The sequence below is a fragment of the Stegostoma tigrinum genome, unplaced genomic scaffold (assembly GCF_030684315.1).
Source record: "Stegostoma tigrinum isolate sSteTig4 unplaced genomic scaffold, sSteTig4.hap1 scaffold_288, whole genome shotgun sequence".
Classification (NCBI taxonomy): domain Eukaryota; kingdom Metazoa; phylum Chordata; class Chondrichthyes; order Orectolobiformes; family Stegostomatidae; genus Stegostoma; species Stegostoma tigrinum.
Genome location: NW_026728216.1, coordinates 72,501 through 98,352, shown reverse-complemented (window position 1 = coordinate 98,352; position 25,852 = coordinate 72,501). Strand labels below are relative to the sequence as shown.

The 25,852-nt window shown below is 43.6% G+C and overlaps 1 protein-coding gene across 4 annotated transcripts in view; it reads right to left on the bottom strand.

The window, feature by feature from the left end:
* Positions 1-25,852, bottom strand: part of LOC132208090 (utrophin-like) — a 146,956-nt gene that overhangs the window by 55,863 nt on the left and 65,241 nt on the right. The window contains exon 5 of one of the 4 annotated variants that reach the window (XR_009444182.1): positions 24,630-24,695. The exons of the other annotated variants lie outside the window; for them this stretch is intronic. The gene's annotated coding sequence lies outside the window, so the exon portion shown is untranslated. The remainder of the gene's footprint in view (positions 1-24,629; positions 24,696-25,852) is intronic. 4 annotated transcript variants of the gene reach the window in all.

Sequence of the window (25,852 nt, the reverse complement as noted above, 5' to 3'; positions counted from 1 at the left end):
CAAAAGTGAATAAAAATTGTATGTTGAAATAAAGATACACAATAGTAAGTCTCACCTCAGGTGAGGAAACTACTGGAAGCAATTCTGTGGGACAGAATCAATCCACACTTGGAAAGGCAGGGCAGTCACGGTTTTATTGAGGGGAGGCCATGTCTGAATAACTTGATTGCATTTTTTGAAGAAGTAACCAGGTGTGTACAAGAGGGGATTACATTTGACATAATCTACTTGGACTTCAGCAAGGCTTTTGTCAATGTCCCACATGGGAGACTAATAGTGAATAGCCCAAGGGATCTGACGAAATTTGGCTACTCGGATCCAGAATTGGTCGAATGTCAAAGCACAGAGGTTGATGATTGCTTGGTGTTTTGGTGATTGGAATTCTGTGTTCAGCGCAGGGATCAATGTTGGACTTATTGCTGTTTGTGTTATTTATAAACGATTTAGATATCTACATAGCAAGGCGGATCAGTTAGTTTGCAGATGGTGCAAAAATTGGTGGAGTAGTCATTCATGAGGAGGTTAGCTTTAGATTACAGGAGAATATAGATAGGCTAATCAGCAGCAAATGGAATTCAATCTGGATACACGTGAGAGAATGCACTTCAGCAGGACAAATAAGGAATAGGAATATATGATGAAAGGTGGAAGCACTGAGGATCCCAGGGATTTTGATATACATGTACACCAGTCCCTTAAGGTATCAGGTCGGGTAGATAAAGTAATGAAGAAGGCATAAGGGACACTTACCTTTACTAACTAAGGCATTGAGTTTAAGAGTAGGGTGGTTATGCTGGAACTATGCAAAACATTGTTTAGGACACAGCTAGCGTAATGGGCACAGGTCTGGAATCCACGGTGAAGGGTTGGTGGGGATGTCACTGCACTGGAGAAGGTGCAGGGGAGATTTATCAGGTGCTGTCCAAGGTGAAGAGTTTTTGAAATGAAGGAAGAATGAACAGTCTAAAGTTGTTTTCCATACAACAGAACAGATGAAGGGAGAATATGATTGAAATGTATAAAATTATGAGAGGCACAAACAGAAAGAAACTTTTCGCTTTGGTGCAGGGATCAATGACTGGTCACGTAGATTTAAGGTAAGGGGCAAGAGATTCAGAAGGGATGAGAGGAAAAATGTTTTTACCAAGAGGGTGTAGGAATCTGGAACTCACTGCCAGTAAGGGTGGCTGAGGCAGAAACCCTCGTAAGATTTACGAAATAAAAGGGGATACTTGCTATGCCAAGGCATACAAGGCAAATGGTACAAATGCCGTAAAATGGAATTAGAATAGTTAGGTGGCTGTTTTTCACAGGCACAGTGCCAAAGGTTCCTTTCCTGAGCTAGAGGCCTCTATGAGACAATAACCAATTCATAAGCATAATAGGTAGTTCATAATATCAATAACTTTGGTTAAAGATATTGGCTGAGAAATTCAAATTCGATTGCCTAACATGACCATTTCTGGGAAATAGCTCAGAATGACTCCCAAAGTGAGCAGTGAATAAAGAAAAGGATTTAATCTAATTACCATTAGATACTGTTTCAACAAATCTCCTGTGCTGTGTTAAAAACCTGCCTGCCCTGCCCAAAATCCAGAAGCCTGCCTGCCTGGGTCGACCCATTGTCTCAGCCTGTTCCTGCCCCACCGAACTCATCTACACCTATCTGGACTCCATTTTCTCCCCCTTGGTCCAGGAACTCCCCACCTACGTCCGTGACACCACCCACGCCCTCCACCTCCTCCAGAACTTCCAATCCCCTGGCCCCCAACACCTCATTTTCACCATGGACGTCCAGTCCCTACACACCTGTATTCCGCATGCAGATGGCCTCAAAACCCTCCACTTCTTCCTGTCCCGCAGGCCTGACCAGTCCCCCTCCACCGACAGCCTCATCCGCCTAGCCAAACTCGTCCCCACCCTCAACAACTTCTCTTTCGATTCCTCCGACTTCGTACAGACAAAGGAGGTGGCCATGGGTACCCGCATGGGCTCAAGCTATGCCTGCCTCTTTGTAGGTGACATGGAACAGTCCCTCGTCCGCACCTACACAGGCCCCAAACCCCACCTCTTCCTCTGTTACATTGATGATTGTATCGGCGCCGCCACTTGCTCCCCAGAGCAGCTCGAACAGTTCATCCACTTCACCAACACCTTCCACCCCAACCTCAAGTTCACCTGGGCCATCTCCAACACATCCCTCACCTTGCTGGACCTCTCAGTCTCCATCTCAGGTAACCAGCTAGAAACTGATGTCCATTTCAAGCCCACCGACTCCCACAGCTCCCTAGAATACACCTCCTCCCACCCACCCTCCTGCAAAAATTCTATCCCCTATTCCCAATTCCTCCACCTCTGCCGCATCTGCTCCCAGGATGAGGCATTCCACTCCCGCACACCCCAGATGTGCACGTTCTTCAAGGACCGCAACGTTCCCCCCGCAGTTGTCGAGAACGCCCTTGACCGCGTCGCCTGCATTTCCTGCAACACGTCCCTCACACCCCGCCCCCGCCACAAGAGGATCCCCCTCGTTCTCACACACCACCCCACCAACCTCCGGATACAACGCAGCATCCTCCGACACTTCCGCCATCTACAATCCAACCCCACCACCCAAGACATTTTTCCATCCCCACCCTTGTCTGCCTTCTGGAGAGACCTCTCTCTCCGTGACTCCCTTGTCCGCTCCACAGTCCCTCCAACCCCACCACACCCGGCACCTTCCCCTGCAACCGCACGAAGTGCTACACTTGCCCCCATACCTCCTCCCTCACCCCCATCCCAGGCCCCAAGATGACCTTCCATATTTAGCAGATGTTCACCTGCACATCTGCCGATGTGGTATACTGTATCCATTGTACCCGGTGTGGCTTCCTCTACATTGGGGAACCAAGCGGAGGCTTGGGGACCGCTTTGCAGAACACCTCCGCTCGGTTCGCAATAAACAACTGCACCTCCCATTCGCAAACCATTTCCACTCCCCCTCCCATTCTTTAGATGACATGTCCATCATGGGCCTCCTGCAGTGCCACAATGATGCCACCTGAAGGTTGCAGGAACAGCAACTCATATTCCGCTTGGGAACCCTGCTGCCCAATGGTATCAATGTGGACTTCGCAAGCTTCAAAATCTCCCCTTCTCCCAATGCATCCCAAAACCAGCCCAGTTCTTCCCCTCTCCACAGTGCATCCCAAAACCAGCCCAACTTGTCTCCGCTTCCCTAACCCGTTCTTCCTCTCACCCATCCCTTCCTCCCACATCAAGCAGCACCTCCATTTCCGACCTACTCCCTCATCCCGCCTTCTCGACCTCTCCGTCTTCTCTGAACTGACCTACCACCTCCCTACCTCCCCACCTATACTCTCCTCTCCACCTATCATCTTTTCTCTCCATCTTCAGTCCGCCTCCCCCTCTCTCCCTATTTATTTCAGAACCCTCACCCCATCCCCCTCTCTGATGAAGGGTCTGGGCCCGAAACGTCAGCTTTTGTGCTCCTGAGATGCTGCTTGGCCTGCTCTGCTCATCCAGCTTCACACTTTGTTATCTTGAATTATCCATGTAATGGATTATAAAGTAATTTGAATGAAAGATAGAGCATAACCCAGGAATATGGGTATAAATTACATAGTTGAGATTATGTTACGAATACTGAGATTTATAAAGCTTTCCCTGGACAAAGAATTCACTGAGCATGTTGGTCACAAATCTGTAAATATTTTTAAGCCACTCAACTCAGAATCACACTGTGTGCTGAACTAAATCTTTTCACATTTTTGACACACGCAATGCAATTCATCAAAAGATATTGCTTTCAGCAGAAACACACATGGCTGTAAAAATTGCACAGCTCTTCATAAAAGTCAGTCAACTCACTATATCTCCTTGAACATAATGAAAACTTGACTGAAATCATCTGTATTACACAAGAGCTAATTAGAAGCCGAACTCTGGCAGCTCCTGTTCATATGACAGCACCACACAATTAATAAAACAGCTCCACAAAGTGTTCACTGTCAAAAGACCGAGATTAGTACTGAATGGCCCGGGTAACTGGAGGTCGAGTCCAGAATTTTAACTCATTGTACGAGTCAAGGTTGCGCTTGGTTATATAAATTAATGTTATGATTGGAACAGCGTAGTTTCTCTAACTGTGTGTGACTGAAATTAATCAGAGCTAACATTTCAGGTCCAGTGACTGTTCCTCAGAACTGGGCCCGAAACTGGGCAATAACCGGCTCATTGTTGCTCATTTTGGGATCCATCAGGGCCAACGTAGCTTCTAACTTTCATACAATTTTGGTCCAAACACAGACAAAAGAATGGTTTTCCAAGGCTGACAGAAAAGTAACTCACCTTGACATCAAGAAGCCTTCCGAAAACTGAAGTCCATGGGAATCAGGTGGGAAATGGTCTTGAAGATATAGACAGCAAAAGGCAGGATGGTTGTGGTTGCTGGAGATCAATCAGCTCAGTACCAGGTCATCGCTGCAAAGTTCCTCAGTCTGACCAGCTTCAGCTGCTTTATCAATGAACGTAACTCCTTCACAAAGTCAGAAGTGGGTATAGGCACTGATTACTGCAGTCCATGTCCATATGCAGCAAGGCCTGGGCAAAGTTCAGGCTAGGGCTGACAAGTGGTAAGAATTATGCATTACAAAAAAATGTCAGGCAATGACAATCTCCAGGAAGGGAGAATCTAAATCTCTTTACTTGACAAAAACTTGACAAAGTTGCTAGAAAAGATCAACAGGCCTGACAGCATCTGTGAAGAGAAATTGGAATTAACATCTCAGGTCCGGTGACCCTTCCTGAGATATATATTCGAAAGTGCTGAATTTAGAGGCCAACAGAGACAAAGCAAGGTAGTTCTTTCAGGAGCCAGTACAGACAGGCTGGGACAAATGGCCACCTTCTATACTGTCAAATTCTATGATTCCTCAGTTCAGAAATATTAGAATTTGATTGTGATGCAGGATAATGGAGGCGAAGTTGATCACCAAAAAAAAATTGCTGGTGGCAATTTCATTTGCAGTTCTGAAAGATAAATACTTGCAATTCCAAGAAATAAATCACAGAAGACACGGACTTACCTACTACAATGGAATATGTCAACGTGACAACTGATAAATGTAACAGCTCTTCTCCCTCCCAGCAATTTACACCTTTTTGATGATTTCTGTAATAATCAGCAGTTTCTACATAACTTGCTCAAAGACTCCAAAATAATACTTGCTTTAATCTAAATTCTACAAGCTAGTATTTGGAGCAAAAAAATACAAATATTTACAAACAATACTGTCACGTGCTGTTGGTAGCTGCGCACTGTTAAAGGTCAGGCCATTAGGTAATTTCGTTACCATATAAACTCGCTCCTGATTTTATAGATAACACAATCTCTTCAAGGCAAGCCTGACCAAATATTATTAAATGGTCCTGCTAATATTGCAGCTTCATGATTGTTTATTTTGAAGATTACTGAACTGATACAATGGGTCAGAATAAATTTCTACTCAGGCAATTGTAAAAATTCACTTTTTCACAGGAACTGAGAATATCTTGGCAATAGGGAGAATAACATGTTCATTCTAATTTTCTCTTTCTCAGGCTCCTGGGCCTGTTTCTTTCTATTTCAGGCAATATGCAATTGGAGGGAATTCATTAAGGGATTGGTTCACGATCTCAACACCAAATGGCATCAAAGGGTGGCATTTAGAACAAGAATACAGGTAGTGTTTTGTGTTTTGCAACGATGTTGCCAATAGGATTTTAACAGAAGAGCATGCTTGGATGCCATCACAAAATATACATACATAGTTCTTACTTTAAGCAAACAATTTATACCTGAAGGTGTTTCCAAAGTTCTCACCTTCTGCTTCATATTATCGAGTTGGCAGGAATCCTAGAACTAATGAGGCACTTCAACCTGGGGACAGCTATATTGTCAATTGACACCAGAGTCATAGAATCATACAGCAACGGAGTAGAACTGTACCTGCACCTACCAATTCCTCTGGCAGTTCATTCCACAAGCGAACTACCCTCTGTGCAAAAAAGTTGCCCTTCAGGTCACGTTTAAATCTTTCTCCATTTATTTTAAAAATGTGTGCTCTAGTTTTGAACTCCCCTACCCTAGAGAAAAGACCTTTGCTATTCATCTTATCGGTACCCCTCATGATTTTATAAACCTGTATAATGTCACCCATCAACCTCCTAAAGCTCTAGTGACAAAGGTCACAGCCTATCCAGCGTATCAGTATAGCTCAAATTCTCCAGTCCCAACAACATCCTGCTATGTTTCCCGAACCCTCTCCAATTTAATCACATCCTTCCTATAGCAAGGCAATCGGAACAATACTCAAAAAGTGACCACCTACCAACTCCGAGAACTCAATGGTCTGATCAATGAAGGCAAGCGTGTTAAATGCCTTCTTAACCACCTCGTCCAACTTGCAAAGGATTATGTAACATCAATCCTTTGGTCTCTCAGTTTTACAACTCCATCCACAGTTCTATTAACTGCAAAAGTCCTGCCCTTATTTGGTTTACCAAAATGCAATACCTCGCATTTATCCAAATTAAACTCCATCTGTCACCCCTCAGCCCAATGGCCAATTGTTCAAGATCCCACTATAATTTTAGACACCTCCTAAATGCTCATCCAAACTGATCATTTAATTTCAGCAACATTCAAAAAATTATGAAAGAATATTGTCATCTATCAAGTTGCCTTTTTAACAAAGTTGTGAAGTGAGGGCCTTGAGAGTAGTTGGAGGTTTGGAAGGTGCCAAGGATTTTTGGTGAATTTCTGCTGTGCATCTTTTAGACAATGCATGCTGCTGCTACTGAGCATCAATGGTTGGAGAAAGTGGGTGTTTGTGGATGTGATGCCAATCAAATGGACTTTTTTGTCCTGGATGGCATCAAGCTTCTTGAGTGTTGTTTGAGCTGCATCCATCCAGACAAGTGGGAAGCATCCCATCACACTCCTGACTTGTGCCGTGTACAAGGTGGACAGGCTTTCATAAGTTAGGTGGCGAGTTACTTGCCGCAGTATTCCTAGCCTCTGACCTGCTCTTGTAGCCACTATGTTTACGTGGCGAGTTCAGCTGCATTTCCAGTCAATGGTAACCCTAAGGATGGTGAGACAGGGGGATTCCATGACACCACTGAATGTCATGGGCTGGAGATTCGGTTGTCTCTTATTGGAGATGGTCACGGCCTGGGGTTTGTGTGGTATGAATGTTACTTGTAGCTTCTCCGGCCAAGCCATTTGTACATTTGGGATGTTAGATTCTTAGCTCGGGAGAACGGTTGTTTCATGTTTGAAATGTATACTCAGCAGTAGACGAATCTGTAGCTACCTTTGCTTCCTTGATAAATTGTTGTTTTCCAATTTGCTTTTTCCACTAGGCACTGTCTTCCAACATGATGAGAGACAACGGGAGAGAAAGCGTTCCAGCTCTTGTCATGAATGAATCTTTTTTCTCTTTTTCTGCTCTCTTCTCAATAACAGCTGTTGAAATATAGTTTAGTGGGAATTTCAGAGTTTAGCTGCACTATCTTTCCAAGCTGGCTGACTGGCAGTTGAGCTCTCCATTCAGAATGTGTAAAAGTACCATATATGTGTGAACTACAACAGGAAACGTGAGTTTCTTGATGCTGATTCAGTTGCCTGTTTCAATGACTACAGATGAAATCATGATTTAAATGCAGATTAATTTATTCATTCATTCCACATAGGTTGCCCGAAGCTTGCTGCAGTCCATAGTCAGAAGACAACAGCCATCATTTTAGGTCCATGCTTTTGTCGTTTTGAAAGAAACTTCAGTCCATGCAAGTTTCCGCTATAACAATCAGATAATGGAAATTGAAACAAAATAGTCCATACTTAGACCTATCTGACAGGTTTCCAACTCTAGATCCACACAGCTCCACGGGTCGGAAATTCCACAGGATATCAACTCACAATTTTAGTCATACATGTGGTTTCTGACAATCTGGAGACTGCAAGTTTCTTTGCATTAATTCAGCTCACAGGGCTCATTAGTTCCTCCTCAACCATTTCCCTCAAAGTCACAATGCACACTTGAAACACTTTAAAAGAGGCAGCAATAAATGTTATTTTTTTCTACATCTTTTTGCACTGTCATTCACACTTTCAGTACTGCAGCACTTCTTCCATTTGACAGTTTGTCATTACAAAGTTACTAAGGCTCTCACCCTGACTTTCAACTGACTAAAAGTTAAGACGCCTGAGAAAAGTAATACAGTGAAGTGCTTATTGCAATTATGCTAATGCAGCTCATTAAAATTATTTCTTCCAAATATGATCTGCAACAAATTGTAAGGATGAGACTCGAAGCTGGGTGTAGATGAATGCTTTTGATAGACTGCTTCAATCTTGTCACTATTATAACTCAATCTCACTATTATAACCAGAGATAATGGGAACTGCAGATGCTGGAGAATCCAAGATAACAAAGTGTGAGGCTGGATGAACACAGCAGGCCCAGCAGCGTCTCAGGAGCACAAAAGCTGATGTTTCAGGCCGAGACCCTTCATCAGAGAGAGGGACGGGGAGAGGGTTCTGAAATGAATAGGGACAGAGGCGGAGGCGGAGGCGGACCGAAGATGGATAGAGGAGAAGATAGGTGGAGAGGAGAGTAGAGGTGGGGCAGGTAGAGAGGGCATAGGTCAGTCCGGGGAGGACGGACAGATCATGGAGACGGGATGAGGTCGGTAGGTGGGAAATGGAGGAGTGGCTTGAGGTGGGAGGAGGGGATAGATGGGAGGAAGAACAGGTTAGGGAGGCGGGGACGAGCTAGGCTGGTTTTGAGATGCAGTGGGGGGAGGGGACGAACTGGGCTGGTTTTGGGATGCAGTGGGAGGACGGGAGATTAGAAGCTTGTGAAATCCACATTGATACCATTGGGCTGCAGGGTTCCCAAGCGGAATATGAGTTGCTGTTCCTGCAACCTTCGGGTGGCATCATTGTGGCACTGCAGGAGGCCCATGAGGGACATGTCATCTCAAGAATGGGAGGGGGAGTTAAAATGGTTCGCGACTGGGAGGTGCAGTTGTTTACTGAAAACCGAGCAGAGTGTTCTGCAAAGCGGTCCCCAAGCCTCCGCTTGGTTTCCCCAATTTAGAGGAAGCCACACCGTGTACAGTGGATACAGTGTACAAATTGGCAGATGTGCAGGTGAATATCTGCTTAATATGGAAAGTCATCTTGGGGCCTGGGACAGGGGTGAGGGAGGAGGTGTGGGGGCAAGTGTACCATTTCCAGCGGTTGCAGGGTAAGTTGCCGGGTGTGGTGGGGTTGAAGGGGAGAGTGTGGAGTGGACAAGGGAGTCTCGGAGAGAATGGTCTCTCCGGAAAGCAGACAGGGGTGGGGATGGAAAAATGTCTTGGGTGGTGGGGTTGGTTTGTAGATGGCGGAAGTGTCGGAGGATGATGCGTTGTATCCGAGGCTGGTGGGGTGGTATGTGAAGACGAGGGGGATTCTTTTAGGGCGGTGGTTGCAGGGGCGGGGTGTGAGGGATGTATTGTGGGAAATGCGGGAGACACGGTCAAGGGCGTTCTGGACCACTGCGGGAGGGAAGTTGCAGTCCTCGAAGAATGCGGACATCTTGGATGTGCGGGAGTGGAATGCCTTATCCTGGGAACGATGTGGCGGAGGCGGAGGAATTGGGAATAGGGGATGGAATTTTTGCAGGAGGGTGGGTGGGAGGAGGTGTGTTCTCGGTAGCTGTGGGGGTCGGTGGGCTTGAAATGGACATCAGTTTCTTGCTGGTTGCCTGAGATGGAGACTGAGAGGTCCAGGAAGGAGAGGGATGTGTTGGAGATGGCCCAGGTGAACTTGAGGTTGGGGCGGAAGGTGTTGGTGAAGTGGATGAACTGTTCGAGCTCCTCTGGGGAGCAAGAGGCGGCGCCGATACAGTCATCCATGTAACAGAGGGCCTGTGCAGGTGCGCAAGAGGGATGTTCCATGTCACCTACAAAGAGGCAGGCATAGCTTTGGCCCATGCAGGTACCCATGGCCACCCCCTTTGTCTGTACGAAGTGGGAGGAATCGAAGGAGAAGTTGTTGAGGGTGAGGACGAGTTTAGCTAGGCGGAAGAGGGTGTCAGTGGAGGGGGACTGGTCGGGCCTGTGGGACAGGAACAAGCGGAGGGCCTTGAGGCCATCTGCATGAGGAATGCAGGTGTATAAGGACTGGACGTCCATGGCGACATCCACTATTATAACATTGTTATAAACAACATGGATACAAAGTTCCAAAGCTCTTGTCTTGACTAAATCAAGCTTTGTACAGCTTCATTTACTGTTCAGGTTTCATACACAATTCCTCTAAATCCTTTCACCATCTATATATCGTAATATATATCGTGGCAAATAATTAGTCGCGTGTTATGAAAGTAAAGAGTCAAAATTCATAGTCTCCATGTGCAAGACTCCACAACACAAATAACCCACAATTCTACAATCTGTGAAATATCAGTTGGAATGCAAGCTGATTAAAAAAGCTCAAAGGCAACAGAAATGAGAATTAATGCTATTGGTGAAACTCCAAAGGTTAACATATCACACTGCATGCATCTTTGTATACATGGGAAGGTAATAAATGAGATTTGATTTGACATATTACCGTCACATGTAGACAGACACAGTGAAAAGTATTGTTTTACATGCTAACCAAACTGGGCTGATACGGCATCAGGAAAGCCAGTGCCAGACATGAGACTGCTGAGTGAGAGGCTTTATTTCAGGGGATAACGTTTGGTGTAGGAACCAGAGGAATGGACCTGCACGAGTAACGGACATGGTCAATGTGAGGTCAGGTCGAATGACATATAACGATCAAGTAGATGCAACGTGCCCAGCTCCTCGACAGCCTTTCCAATCGTTCGAGAACATGTGTGTTCGACTTCTCCGTCAAGCATCGAAGATACCTCGGAATCGGAGATGGTCACTGCCTCGACGCCTTTTCCACTTGCAGAATAAAACTGATTTCTCGTGAGATACTCTCGGCGCAAGAGGCAGGCTACTGCACATTACACTCTGCCCGTATCCGAGGCAGGATTAGAGGAACCTGACCCGATGCTAGAACATCCAGAAACCACAAAAGAAAAAGAACCAGCCTGTGTCCTTGAACTCAGAAGGGGAGGAATATATTGAATGTAACGAGGTCAGCCAGATGGACAGCACAGAGTGAGTTTCCTGAATGGGGCTTAATCTAGTCCAGTCAGGAAGCCCTGGCTGATTGATAAGAACTGGAGTGTCAGGGCTCTCCATTTGTAAATAAAAGGTGACTTGGTGACAGGATACCAGCTCTGTGGAGTTATTTCAGGTCCCTCTTAAAAACAAAATTTTTGATCCCTTCCACTGAGACAAATTAAAAATTCTGAGTGAAAACCAAGAGGACTGCGGATGCTGTAAATCAGAAACAAAAGCAGAAGTTGCTGGAAAAGCTCAGCAGGCCTGGCAGCATATGTGAAGGAAAATCAGAGTTACCATTTCAGTGACCTTTCCTTAGTTCTGAACAAGTACATTTGTCAAATGAATGCTGCAAACTCGCAAACAGTGTGGAAGCATGACATGCCCAGCTCCTCGACAGCCTTTCTGATAATTTTGAGCATCTTGCTAAATCTCCTCTACACTCTCTCTAAAGCTTCCACATTTCTCCTATAATGAGGCGACAAAAGCTGAACATAAAAATACAAGTGTGGAGTAACCAGAGTTTCAGAGAGCTGCAGCATAACCTAATGGCTCTTAAAATCAATTCTCCTGTCAATGAAAGCCAACACACCATATGTCTTCTTAAAAACCCTCTCACCTTGGGTAGCAACTTGGTGGGAGCTTTGGATATGGACCCCAAGATCCCTCTGTTCCTCCATACTTCCATTAACCCTGTAATCTACATTCAATTTGAACTTACAAAATAAATCACTTCACACTTTTCTGGTTTGAATTCCATCTGCCAGTTCTTTGCCCAGCTCTGCATCCTGTTGCAACCTACAACAGCCCTCCACACTATCCACAACTCCAACAACCCTTGTGTCATTGGCAAACTTACTGACCCACCCTCCCACTTCCTCTTCCAAATCGTTTATAAAGATTACAATCAGCAGGCGTCCCAGAACAGATTCGTGCAGAACACCACGAGTCACCGAGCTCCAAGCTGAATACTTTCCATCTACTACCAACCTGTCTTCTATCGGGCAGCCAGCTATGTATCCAGACAGGCAAATTTCCCTGAATCTCATGCCTCCTTACTTTCTGAATGAGCCTACCATGTTGAAGCTTATCAAATGTCTTGCTAAACTCCATAGACATCACATCCATGGTCTACCTTCATCGATGTATTTTGTCACATCCTCAAAGAATTCGCTTGTGAGGCCTGACTTACCCCTCTGAAAGCCATGCTATTTCTAATCAAACTGTGCTTTTCCAAATAATCATAAATACAATACTATTCATATTGGGATGGACCCACATCACATGGGCTGCAGTGACTTACTCTCACCTTCTCAAAGGCAATTAGAAATGGACAATGGGCACACTCCATGAATGATTTCAAGGAAAAAAAAACTCCAACATGTCTGTCATTTTTGTTCCACTGACACAGTCATCCTCTTCTTTCCACCCTCTACCCAGTTAGAAATTTTAGGTTGAAGCTCCAAACCAGGACTTGAGCACAAAATGATGGCAATGTTGAGGGAATGCTGCAATGCTGATGTACCTACTCTTGGCATTCTTTCTGAAGCCTGAATTCAATGCAAGTCTGCAATAAAAAAGTTAGCCAGAACGTGTCCATTAAACCATTCTCAATTGCCATTTGGTTCACTAATGCCCGATACAGAAGGAAACCTGGCCTAGGATACATGTGATTCCAGTCTTCGCATTCATAAAATCACAGAATCATATGGTACAGAGCAAACCCTTCAGTCTAGGCCAGGCATCATAGTTTACGCTTAACTGCCTTCTAAGCAATTTGGCATGAGCAATAAACAGTCACCTAGCCAGCAACACAAGGCCCATTTAGAAAAAGTACTGATAATATTGGCTTCCAAGAGTTACTGACATCCACACCATCAAGAAGCTGAAATAACATAAATAGTGATGCAAAAATTGACTCAGCGGCACCTAACTAAGCTCCCTGACAATGAGCAGAGACTCAGAATCTCCAAGCTGGTAACCTCAATGTCATTACTGATCAAAGCAAAGGATGCAGAGGTACATGCTGTTAATCTTAGTTGTGTGTCACTGGTCAAGTTCAAAAAGGGGGCCACAATGATGATTAAGAGCGTCTAAGTTGGCGGTTGGTTGGCTGACTGTCATAAGCCAAGCTCATTATGTGCTGAAGATACAGAATGACTTGATTTAAAATAAATTAATTTTTAAAAATTGTTTTTCCTCATTATAAGTATAGAATAGTTTTAATAGTTCCCTGAAGGGAACATTATAAAGATTGACTTTAGGCTTTATGTTTGTTTTGCTCCTGTCCTACAGGGGTTATGCGTGTAATTTTCATCAAAAACTGCTGCTCTAGGCCGGCCCAGATTGAAATTCTAGCAGGTTGATAGTGGCTTGACCACTCGACCATAAATATAGCATAAAGACCCATTCATTCCTTGGCAGTTTTATTAACTGCAATACTGTTTGTTATTAGAAAGGCTGTCAAAACTCATCCGAAAGAATCATTCAAAGGAAACAGCTGAGAATACAATACTGCAAAGATAATTTTCTCTTCAAGTTGTCAAATCATTTTATTTTTAAGGGTAACTGGTGGACAACTATCGTGGACGAAGAAGAGACACAAAATGCTACAGGTGGGGGTGGAGTAGTGATATCATCAGACTATTAATCCAGACCCACAAGCTAATGTCATTTGGACTTGGCTTCAAATCTCACTATGACAGATGATACAGCATATTTTCTCTCTCCTACTGTCCCCTTAACTCCTCAATACCTTGTACCTAAACATTTGAAATTAATTCCCTTTATACAATTACAGGAATAAAAATAATTTACATTATAGAGATTCAAATATCAAACTTCTAATTAGATATATGTCACAACCAACTCATACCTGACCTGACCAGAATTACAAAACTTTCAATCAATGTTTAAAACAAAACCAGTACGATGACAATAGATCAGAGCTTCAAAATACAAACAGGCCTCTTTTCACTTCTCATTTCAAAATTACTTTATTTTGAAAGAAAAATAGGACTGCTACAGAAAGTATAAACTGCAAATCTCACTGAAAAAATTCTACAAGAAGCCAATGTAATGCTGTACCTGTAAAGAATCAGGGAAATTTCAAAAAGGGACAGACCTCCTAAAAAGACAGACCGAGCGGCTGACTGCATCTCTCTCAGCAGACAGCCACCTTTTTCAGGCATATCTATGTTACCCTCCAGAAATGTATGAAAGAGAGCTTAAAAATTGAATGCAACAATAAGCCTGTCACTGTCAGCAGAAAATGTCCTCGTGTCTGGCCCAGAGTGCTGAGGGACACAGCTTTGATAATAGCGATTTTTAACAGCCCTATCCTACCAGAAAAAAACATAGAATCACCCCTTCTTCCTCCACATGCTGTCAGAGAGTTCAAAAGTAATCACCACAAAGGAATTTTGATCACAAAATCAATATCAAAACTGTCAGCTCAACTATCAAGGTCAACGCGACTGGCCACATCCAATCACAGCTGCTACATCTTTGTACTTGCTCTTCACAAATAATTCAGAGGCTCATCTGCATTTTGCTTTTACTTTTATCAGTTGCACTCATCGCTTACTTTTGTACCTGTGTGTTGTGTTACTACTTCTTCTTGTATCTGGAGTCATACAGTTGCACGGCACTGAAACACACTTTGGTCCAACTTGGGTCATGCCTCCGGATATCCAAAATTAATCCAGTCCCACTTGCCAGCACTTGGTCCATATCCCTCTAAACCCTTCCCGTTCATGCACCCATCCAGATGCCTTTTAAATGCAATTGTACAAGCCACGACCACTTCGTCTGGAAGTTCATTCCACACACACACACCATCCTCTGATTGGAAAGGTTGCCCCCCTTAGGTCCCTTTTAAATCTTTCCCTTCTCACCCTAAACCTGTACCCTCAAGTTTTGGACTCCCTACCCAGGGAATAAAGACCTTGGCTATTCACTCTATCCTTACCCTTCACGATTTTATAAATCTCGATAAAATCATGCCTCAACCTCCGACACTGCAAGGAAATTAGTCCCGCCTATTCAGTTGTTCTGTATTGCTCAAACCCTGCAACCCTGGTAACATCTTGGTAAAGCATTTCTGTACCCTTGTAAGTTCAACAACATCCTTCCTATAGCAGGGAGATCAGAATTGCACACTGTCTTCCAAAAGTGGCCGAACCAATGTTCTGTACAGCCACAACGTGACATCCCAATTCCTATACTCAATACACTGACCGATAAAGGCAGGTGCACAAAACACCTTCTTCACTACCCTGTCTACCTGTGACTCCAACTTCTAGGAACTATGAACCTGCACGCCAAGGTCTCTTTGTTCAGTAATACTCCCCAGTAATTTGATAAACTGCTCTTTATGTTAATTCAAGAAAGCCTGATTAAATTACCTCCACTTAAAACTTATATTCATTTGGCAAAAACCAAAGAGCTGCAGATGCTGAAAATCAGAAACAAAACCAGGAATTGCTGGCAAAACTCAGCAGGTCTGGCAGCATCTGTGGAGGGAAAGCAGAGTTAACACTCTGAACAAGGGTCACCAACCTGAAACATTAAGCCTGTTAGCGATCCACAGATGCTGCTAGACCTGCTGAGTTTTCCCAGCAATTTCTGATTCACGTTCATTTGGATCTGGGAGAAAGGTTTCCAAGGAAGAGATTCTTTCTGAATTAACCTTGGTGCAACCAACGGAGAGAACAGCTGAATAAACAAGGGGAATTGGTTTATCGTCCCTGACTTGGGAAATTAATGATTTGGCGAATCCCTGTCTGCAGCTGCAACAAATTAGGGAATGTCATTCAGAGGCTGTTCTAAAACTTATCACTTCTAAAGAGACGCATCATGCAATCGTCATGAACATTCTATTTAGGCAAAGTGCTTTTAAATTTATTTATAACATCATTTAGATCCCAGCTCCTGGGAAAATATATCCAACACCCAGAAATCCTCTGAACACTGAAGGAAGAATTAGGAAACAACTCTTTTCTCTGCCATGTAACCAAACAACAAATTTCATCATGAAAATCTTCCGCACTGCACTGATTTGCAACAAAAATGTATATTCTTCATGCACTATTTTTACTTCCACAAGACCATAAGACATCGGAGTGAAAGTGAGGCCATTGGGCCCACCGAGTCCACTCTGCCATTTAAGTCATGGCTGATGGGCATTTCAACTTCACTTCCCTGCACTCTCCCCGTAGCCCTTGATTCCTTATGAGATCAAGAATTTATCCATCTCTGGCTTGAAGGCATCTAATATCCCGGCCTCCACTGCACTCCGTGGCAATGCATTCCACAAGCCCACCACTCTCTGGCTGAAGAAATGTCATCTCATTTCCGTTTTAATTTTACCCCCTCTAATTTTAAGGCTGTGCCCACGGGTCCTACTCTCCCCTAACGGAAACAACTTCCCAGCGTCCACTCTTTCTAAGCCATACATTACCTTGTAAGTTTCTATTGGATCTCCCCTCAACCTTCTAAACTCTAATGAATACAATCCCAGGATCCTCAGCCACTAAACCTACCATTCCAGGGATCATCCGTGTGAATCTCCACTGGACACGCTCCAGGGTCAGTATGTCCTTCCTGAGGTGTGGGGCCCAAAATTGGACACAATATTCTAAGTGGGGCCTAACTGGAGCTTTATAAATTCTCAGAAGCACATCACTGCTTTTATATTCCAACCCTCTTGAGATGAACGACAACATCTTTCTTAATCACAGATTCTACCTGCAAGTTAACTTTTAGAGAATCCTGGACCAACACTCCCAGATCCCTTTGTACTTCGGCTTTATGAATTTTCTCACCGTTTAGAAAATAGTCCTATGCCTGTATTCTTTTTTCCAAAGTGCAAGACCTCGCATTTGCTCACGTTGAATTTCATCAGCCATTTCCTGGATCACTCTCCTAAACTGTCGAAATCTTTCTGCAGCCTCCCTGCCTGTCCACCTATCTTCGTATCATCGGCAAACTTCGCCAGAATGCCCCCAGCTCCTTCATCCAGATCATTAATACATAAGGTGAACAGATGTGGCCCCAACACTGTACCCTGCGGGACACCACTTGTCACCAGTTGCCATTCCGAAAAACAGCCTTTTATCCCAACTCTCTGCCTTCTGTCAGACAGCCAATCCCCAATCCAAGCCAGTAGCTCACCTCGAACACCATGGGCCCTCACCTCGCTCAGCGGCCTCCCGTGAAACACCTTATCAAAGGCCTTTTGGAAGTCTAGATAGATAACATCCACTGGGATTCCCTGGTCTAACATACTTGTTACCTCTTCAAAGAATTCTCACAGTTTGTCAGGCATGGCCCCCACTTCCTAAATCCATGCTGACTTGTTCTAATCTGACCCTGCACTTCCAGGAATTTAGAAATCTCGTCCTTAACAATGAATTCCATAATTTTACCAACTACTGAGGTTAGGCTAATTGGCCTGTAATTTTCCATCTTTTGCCTTGATCCTTTCTTAAACAAGGGGGTTACAACAGCAATTTTCCAATCATCTGGGACTTTCCCTGACTCCAGTGACTTTTGAAAGATCACATCCAAAGCCTCTGCTGTTTCCTCAGCCACGTCCCTCAGAACTCTAGGATGTAGCCCATCGGGGCCAGGAGATTTAGCAATTTTTAGACCCTTTAGGTTTTCTAGCACTTTCTCTTTTGAAATGCCTACCATACTCAACTTTGCCCCCTGACTCTCCCTAATTGTTGGCATACTACTCATGTCTTCCACTGTGAAGACTGACGCAAAGTACTTATTGAGTTCTTCAGCTATTCCCTTACCTCCCATTACTAGCCTTCCAGCATCAATTTGGAGTGGCCCACTGTCTACTTTTGCCTCTCGGTTGTTTCTGATGTCTTGAAAGAAACCTTTACTATCATTTCTAATATTACTAGCTAGTCGACCTTCATATTTGATCCTCTCCTTCCTTGTTGCTCTCTTTGTTATCCTCTGTTTGTTTTTGTAGCCTTCCCAATCTTCTGATTTCCCAGTGCTCTTGGCCACTTTATAGGCTGTCTCTTTTTCTTTGATACATTTCCTGGCTTCCTCTGTCAACCATGGCTGTCTAATCCCACCCCGGATAATCTTTCTTTTCTTTCTTTTCTTTGGGATGAACCTCTGTACTATGTCCTCAATTACACCCAGAAACTCCTGCCATTGTTGGTCTACTGTCTTCCCCGCTAGGCTCTCCTTCCAGTCGATTTTTGTCAATTCCTCTCTCGTGCCCCTGTAATTACCTTTATTTAACTGTAACACCATTACATCTGATTTTGCCTTCTCTCTTTCAAACTGCAGATTAAACTCTACCATATTATGATCGCTGCCTCCTAAGTGTTCCCTTACTTTCAGATCTTTTATAAAGTCTGGCTCATTACATAACACTAAGTCCAGAATAGCCTGTTCCCTTGTGGGCTCCATCACAAGTTGTTCCAAAAAATCATTCTGCAATCATTCCATGAATTCCCTTTCTTTGGATCTATCGGCAACATTATTCGTCCAGTGCACCTGCATGTTGACGTCCCCCATGATCACTGTGACCTTGCCTTTCTGACATGCCCTATCTATTTCCAGGTGCATCTTGTGCCCCTGGTCCTGATCACTGTTGGGAGGTCTGTACATAACTCCCATTATACTTTTTTTTAGCCATTGTGGTACCTCAACTCCACCCACATAGACTCCACACCTTCTGACGCTATGCCATTCAGTGCCGTAGATTTAATTTCATTCTTGACTAACAAGGTAACCCCTTCCCCTCTGCCCACCTCCCTGTCTTTTCGATAAGTTGTGAATCCTTGGATGTTGAACTGCCAGTCCTGAACTCCCTGCAACCATGTCTCTAAGATGCCTACCACATCAGAATCATTCAAGAGGATTTGTGCTGTTAATTCATCTACTTTGTTGTGAATACCAACAGCATTTAGATAAAGTGCCTTCATGCTAACTTTCTTATCATTATTAGAGATATTGGAAATCCTAAGATGTCTTAAGCTATCTTTTCTTCTTGCTTTTGCAGAATTCAATAGGTTCCGCTCTGTACTGGGAAAAGAGTTAGTGAAGTGGGAACACATTAAATTATTGAAAAATTCAGCAAGTCTGGCAGCATCTGTGGAGTGAAAGCAAAGTTAACATTTTGGGTCCAGTGACCATTCTTCAGAATTTAGGAACACATGAAACTAACAAAGTGGATATGACCTTTTATTGCATTATTTCTTTGATTCAATTCTATTTACCTGGGTTTGCTAACTCTTCTACTCTTTCCTTATGCTGCAGCTCAGGTAACCTGTGTTACTCTATTGTGGCATTTACCGTGCTGCTAGACATTAATTTATAGGTATCTGCTAGAGAAGAAAGCTGTTTCCTTGTTGATATCAAGATCAACATCAAAACACCAAAAACACAAAACTCAAGAATGGGAAAGTTTTGACAAAATGACTGTCACTAGAAGAAATGTGACCTCACCAATGCGAAGCACAGCATAGCTCAACTGGAATGCAGAGGTCAATGCAAGTTACTGTCAACACCCTGCAAAATGACACCTTATTTCTAAATCTATTTTTCTGTTCAGGTTTCTTGAGTTCTTCAGAAGCTTTCCCCACTTCAAATGAACTAAATCTTGTAGAATTATGCTCCATAACTGCTCGTTAAAGACCATCACCATCAGAAACATGTCTTTGCCTCTTCCAGGGATGCCTAACCTGAAGAAGTTACCCCCCTCCCTCCGGACCAACCTCAGGGAATCTCTCTCCCACTGCAACTCTCTTGTCCCACCTATACTCTCCTCTCCACCTATCTTCTCCTCTATTTATCTTCGGTCTGCCTCCCCATCTCTCCCTATTTATTTCAGAACCCTCTCCCCATCCCCCTCTCTGATGAAGGGTCGAGGTCTGAAACGTCAGCTTTTGTGCTCCTGAGATGCTGCTTGGCCTGCTGTGTTCATCCAGCTCCACACTTTGTTACAGTGACAAAGCATTTAGTTTTAAGGAATATTGCATGTGAGCTGCAAGGCTGTTTAGTTATCATTAAAGCTGTGAGTGGACAGAACAAACTCAACTCAGGTTTTATGAAAAGACAATATGATATCAACTCCAGAATATTCAACTTAGTGATCAACTAAGCTTTTATCACTTCTGTCAGCATCAATCTACATTCAAACGCATTTGCTAACACTAAGTTCAACCTCATATTTACTACTGGCCTTCAGACACGACAAAACACACAGCAATACTTTATACTTTTGCTATCCAATAACTACATTCAAAGTATTTCTCCTAACGGTTTTCAATGTCACTTTGAAAATAGACTAAAATTTTTAAACGCGGCACAATGATAATTTACCATGTCACAAAATATAAATATGCTTCCAATGCTTTTAAACTGGATTCAAACCACACACATAAATGGCTTTAAATTACATTTTGCTGCCAAGGTGAATTAATTTTCTCTGAAAAGAAACAATGACATTTTAAAACCTATACTAACATAATCTACTCATTAATTTGAATATTTAATCATTGCTTGATATGATACAGAACCAGTCAGTATTCTCCTGTATTCTACGACACACACCTCTCCCAAAATATGCACAGACTTATTATCAAACTGCAGCCAGTCAGTTTGTTGCCTTGCGCTTAAGGGCAATATTGCAAAAGAGGGAGTCCTTTTAGATCGAATCTTAACATATATAATGGAAGTTACATTTTCAGTTTGGATTTGGCTTCAGAAAAAGGCAAAACTGTAGTCTACAGACAGCCAATAGCTTTCATTGAAAACTAAACAAAAGTGAACGCTTCACTAAAATTAAATGACTACTTACTTGGTTAGAATATCAATCTACTTTAAAAACAACACTAAATTTAATAGTTGAAATTAATCTAGTTATAACGCTCAATTCATGAAACCAGAATCTAATTCACGCCGTGTGGCGGTGCTCCTGAGATGCTGCTTGGCCTGCTGTGTTCATCCAGCTCCACACTTTGTTATCCTGTAATTCACGCCAGCCTGGAGAATCGCTTTACACATTTTAAACTTTAAAACATGGCAAAACTATCAGGAAATGACCATCCTGCCTGTATTAGTCAGCATCGACCCATTACCAGTTTAACTGTCAGCAAGTCCAGACATCACCAGCTGAAAAGCCGCATACCAAATAAACTAAGCATCTATAATCTATAGTGATAATGGGAACTGCAGATGCTGGGGAATCCAAGATAATAAAATGTGACAAAAGCTCTCTGATGAAGGGTCTAGGCCTGAAACATCAGCTTTTGTGCTCCTGAGATGCTGCTGGGCCTGCTGTGTTCATCCAGCCTCACATTTTATTATCTATAATCTACATATCTCTGGGTACAGCAGAATAGAGAAAATGTGTACTTAATTCAGTATTGCAAGATTGGGTACAAAGAGATCTCCACAACAGACCACACATAATTTTATCCATTGTTATATCTAGTCATTCGAAATAGCAGTGGCTGACAAGAACTCCAAATAGCTCTTTCAGCACCAGCTTTGAACAAATTATATAAAGATGCGACAGCCTCTGATAGGCTCACCTTACGCAGTTTCTGATAAGGTGGAGAGGAAATTGCCATCATTTTCAAACGCTGCAAAAACATTCCAACTTTCTGCAGAGATGTTCTCACTACAGCCATCATTGTGAGTTTGCCTGTCATATAAAAGCATCTTAAAATTTGCATTATAACTAAAGAGCAAAAATCATTTCCTTGTCGTCAATGGACTTGATTTGTTACATTTGAGCATGCTCACTCTGCATCTTCCACAGAAGCCTGAAGAAGCTGGAAGCTTAATGTGCTCAGGGTGAGGTGAAAGGTTGCCACAGAATGGAATTAGCCAGTCACATCCAGTGCATCTGCCAAACGCCACCAAAAAATAAAGACTTACTTACTGCAGCAGCACAACCTTGTGAAACAGATTGTGTGTGTGTGAGAGAGAGAGAGAGAGAGGCAGGAGAAAGACATGGGGGAAAAATACAGACAGATATACACACACAAGACACAAAAACTTCATGCTTTGGGACCCAACTCAAGCTCTAAAAATAATCCAGTGTCAATTATTATTTCCTGGGTAGAAAAGGGCAGCAAATAGAAAGAGACAGAAAAGAACTATCCCCGATCAGGGATAGCATGGGGAACTTGTGCGTGGAGTCTGAGCGGATAGGGGAAGCCCTAAATGAGTTTTTTGCTTTGGTTTTCACAAAGGAAAGGGACCTTGTTGTGAATGAGAACTTTGAGGAGCAGGAAAACAGGCTTGAACAGATCAAGATTGAGGAAGTTGATGTGCTGGAAATTTTGGCAAACATTAAGATTGCTAAGTCCCCAGGGGCAGACCAGATGTATCCGAGGTTGCTCCGGCAAGTGAGAAAGGAGGTTGCTAAGCCGCTGACGAAGATCTTTGCTTCCTCATTCTCCACGGGAGACATACTGCAAGATTAGAGGGAGGCAAATGTTGTTCCTCTTTTCAAGAAAGGGAATAGGGAAATCCCTGGCAACTACAGACCAATCAGTCTTAAGTCTGTGGTCAGCAAGGTTTTGGAAAGAATTCTGAGGGATAGGATTGCTGACTATTTGGAAAAGCATAGCGTGATTAAAGGGAGTCAGCATGGCTTTGTGAGGGGCAGATCATGCCTTACAAATCTTATTGAGTTCTTTGAGGAAGTCACGAGGCAGGTTGACGAGGGTCGAGCAGTGGATGTGGTGTACATGGACTTCAGCAAGTCATTTGATAAGGTTCCCCACGGCAGGCTCATTCATAAAGTCAGGAGGTATGGGATACAGGGTGATTTGGCTGTCTGGATTCAGAATTGGTTGGCTGACAGGAGGCAGAATGGTTGTAGATGGTAAATATTCTGCCTGGAGGTCAGTGCTGAGTGGCATCCCACAGGGCACTGTTCTTGGGCCTCTGCTCTTTGTAGTTTTTATAAATGACTTGGACGAGGAGGTTGAGGCGTGGGTTAGTATGTTTGCTGATGACACAAAGGTTGGAGGTGTCGTTGATAGTATCGAGGGCTATTGCAGGCTTCAGCGAGACATTGACAGAATGCAGAGCTGGGCTGAGAAATGGCAGATGGAGTTCAACCCGGATAAATGCGAATTGATGCATTTTGGAAGGTTGAACTTAAATGCTGAATATAGGATTAAAGGCAGGATTCTCGGCAGTGTGGAAGAACAGCAGATCTTGGTGTTCAAGTGCGTAGCTCCTCTTAAAGTTGCCACCCAGGTGGATAAGGTTGTTAAGAAAGCATATGGTGTTTTGGCTTTCATTAACAGGGAGATCGAGTTTAAGAGCCGCGGGGTTATGCTGCAGCTCTACAAAACCCTGGTGAGACCACACTTGGAACATTGTGTCCAGTTCTGGTTGCCCGATTATAGGAAAGATGTGGAGGCTTTGGAGAGGGTGCAAAGGAGTTTTACCAGTATGCTGCCTGTACTGGAGGGCTTGTCTTAAGAGGAGAGGTTGACTGAGCTCGGACTTTTCTCTCTGGAGAGAAGGAGGAAGAGAGGTGACCTGATCGAGGTGTACAAGGTAATGAGAGGCATGGATAGAGTCGATAGCCAGAGACCTTTCCCCAGGGCAGGATTGACTGCCATGAGGGGCCATAGTTTTAAGGTGTTAGAAGGAAGGTATAGAGGAGACGTCAGAGGGAGGTTCTTCACCCAGAGAGTTGTGAGTGCATGGAATATTAATCTACAGTTCTGGATTACTAGTCCAGTGACACCAGCCTCTCCATCCACTCACTGTATGTAAAGACTACCACCGTGACTGTGCAATGTGTGTTCTGTGCACGGTGAAGAATTCAGGTAAACTTTTCTGACATCAATATTCTGGTAATGTCATGTTAAAAAGCTGGAGGGAATGAAATACACAAATTCGAACTTCATTACACATAGCACTTGATCAAATCCCGGGTTAAATTAAAATGGAAAACAAAGGGTCAGAGCTAGACAACGGTGAATTTTATTTTTAATCACCAATGTCCAAGAACTAAGTGATTTCTCATTTGGCCAAAACACAGAATCTCTGCAGTGTGGAAGCAGGCCCACTCAGTCCACATGGACGCTCCCAAGAGCATCCCACCCAGAACTTTCCCTACCCTATCCCTGTAACCCTGAATTTCCCATGGCTAACCCACCTAACCTGCAAATCCTTGGACTATGGGAGGAAACTGCAGCACCTGGAGGAAACCCATACAGACATGAGGAGAATGTGAAAACTCCACACAAACAATTGCTAAAGGGTGGAAGTGAACCAAAGTCCCTGGCACTATCAGGCAACAGTGCTAACCACTGAGCCATCCCGGCATGAACCAGTTTAATCAGTTGGCACTGTATCGAAACAAATTAGAATTTCAATGAGGCAAAGCATTTTTTAACCTGTTGGCATAACGTTGTATTCTTGAATGCGTGTCATCCTGAGTCAGTTGTGGAGAATGTGTAGAGCTGCAAATAAAATAATATTTGATTGATCTTTGCATATCTTTAACCAAAATATTGGCAATGATACTTTATTATTTTCCTGGGTTTAACAAATATAATTAATAAACTAGCGAAGTGGCATCAGTAAAATCCACTACAAAAGTACAAGTTCAGGAGGAACTTTGCTGGAACTAACTCGCCATCTCATTGTCATCGCAAACCACCATTATTGAAGTGTTGAGGCATTTTCTTTTTATCTAGTGGGGTATATGGAAAAAATTTGCAGCATGTTCGGTGGGTCCGACACTTCGTCACGTCAGCTGTAACACTGCTCCTCAGGAAGAAATGCTGGGATTTTTCTTGTGGTCATCAGATGGAATTTGGATAAACAAAAATTTATTAGACAGTGGCTCAGTGGTTAGCACTGCGGCCTCACGGCACCAGGGACCCAGGTTCGATTCCAGCCTCGGGCGACTGTCTGTGTGGAGTTTGCACGTTCTCCCCGTGTCTGCGTGGGTTTCCTCCGGGTGCTCCGGTTTCCTCCCACAGTCCAAAGATGTGCAGGTTAAGTGGATTGGCCATGCTGAATTGCCCGTAGTGTTCAGGGATGTGTGGGTTATTGGGGGATGGGTCTGGGTGGGATGCTTCAAGAGGCAGTGCGGATTTGTTGGGCTGAAGGGCCTGTTTCCACACTGTATGGAATCTAATCTAGTAACCTCTGGAGCAGATTCAATTTGATCCTGGACATTCTGGTCCTGAATCAGCAGCATGACGAGTGTGCCACAAGATCTTCAAATACTGCATGCTGTTAGTACAGCAAATATTGAAGCAGTTGATTTGGATCAATTGATTAATGAATTGACTGGGCAGACAGAAAGGGGAGGAACAGGTGGGACTCATGCACAGAAGGGTAAGATGGGCCCTCTTATGGCAGAGCGGTAGTGTCCCTGTCCCTGGTCCAAAAGGCCCAGGTTCAAGTCCCACCTGCACCAGAGGTATGCAATAACATGTCTGGACAGGTTGATGAGGGAAAAATGGTTAAATTTTTTAAAAATGAGTTGTCAAGAAACACCATCCATAAAGAAATATTTCTTGACTTAAAATCCAAATGACGGGCATCATTAGTTTAGTAATTCAGAAGAGCAATGATTCACTTTTAAAATAGAGTCCGATTTTAGAAC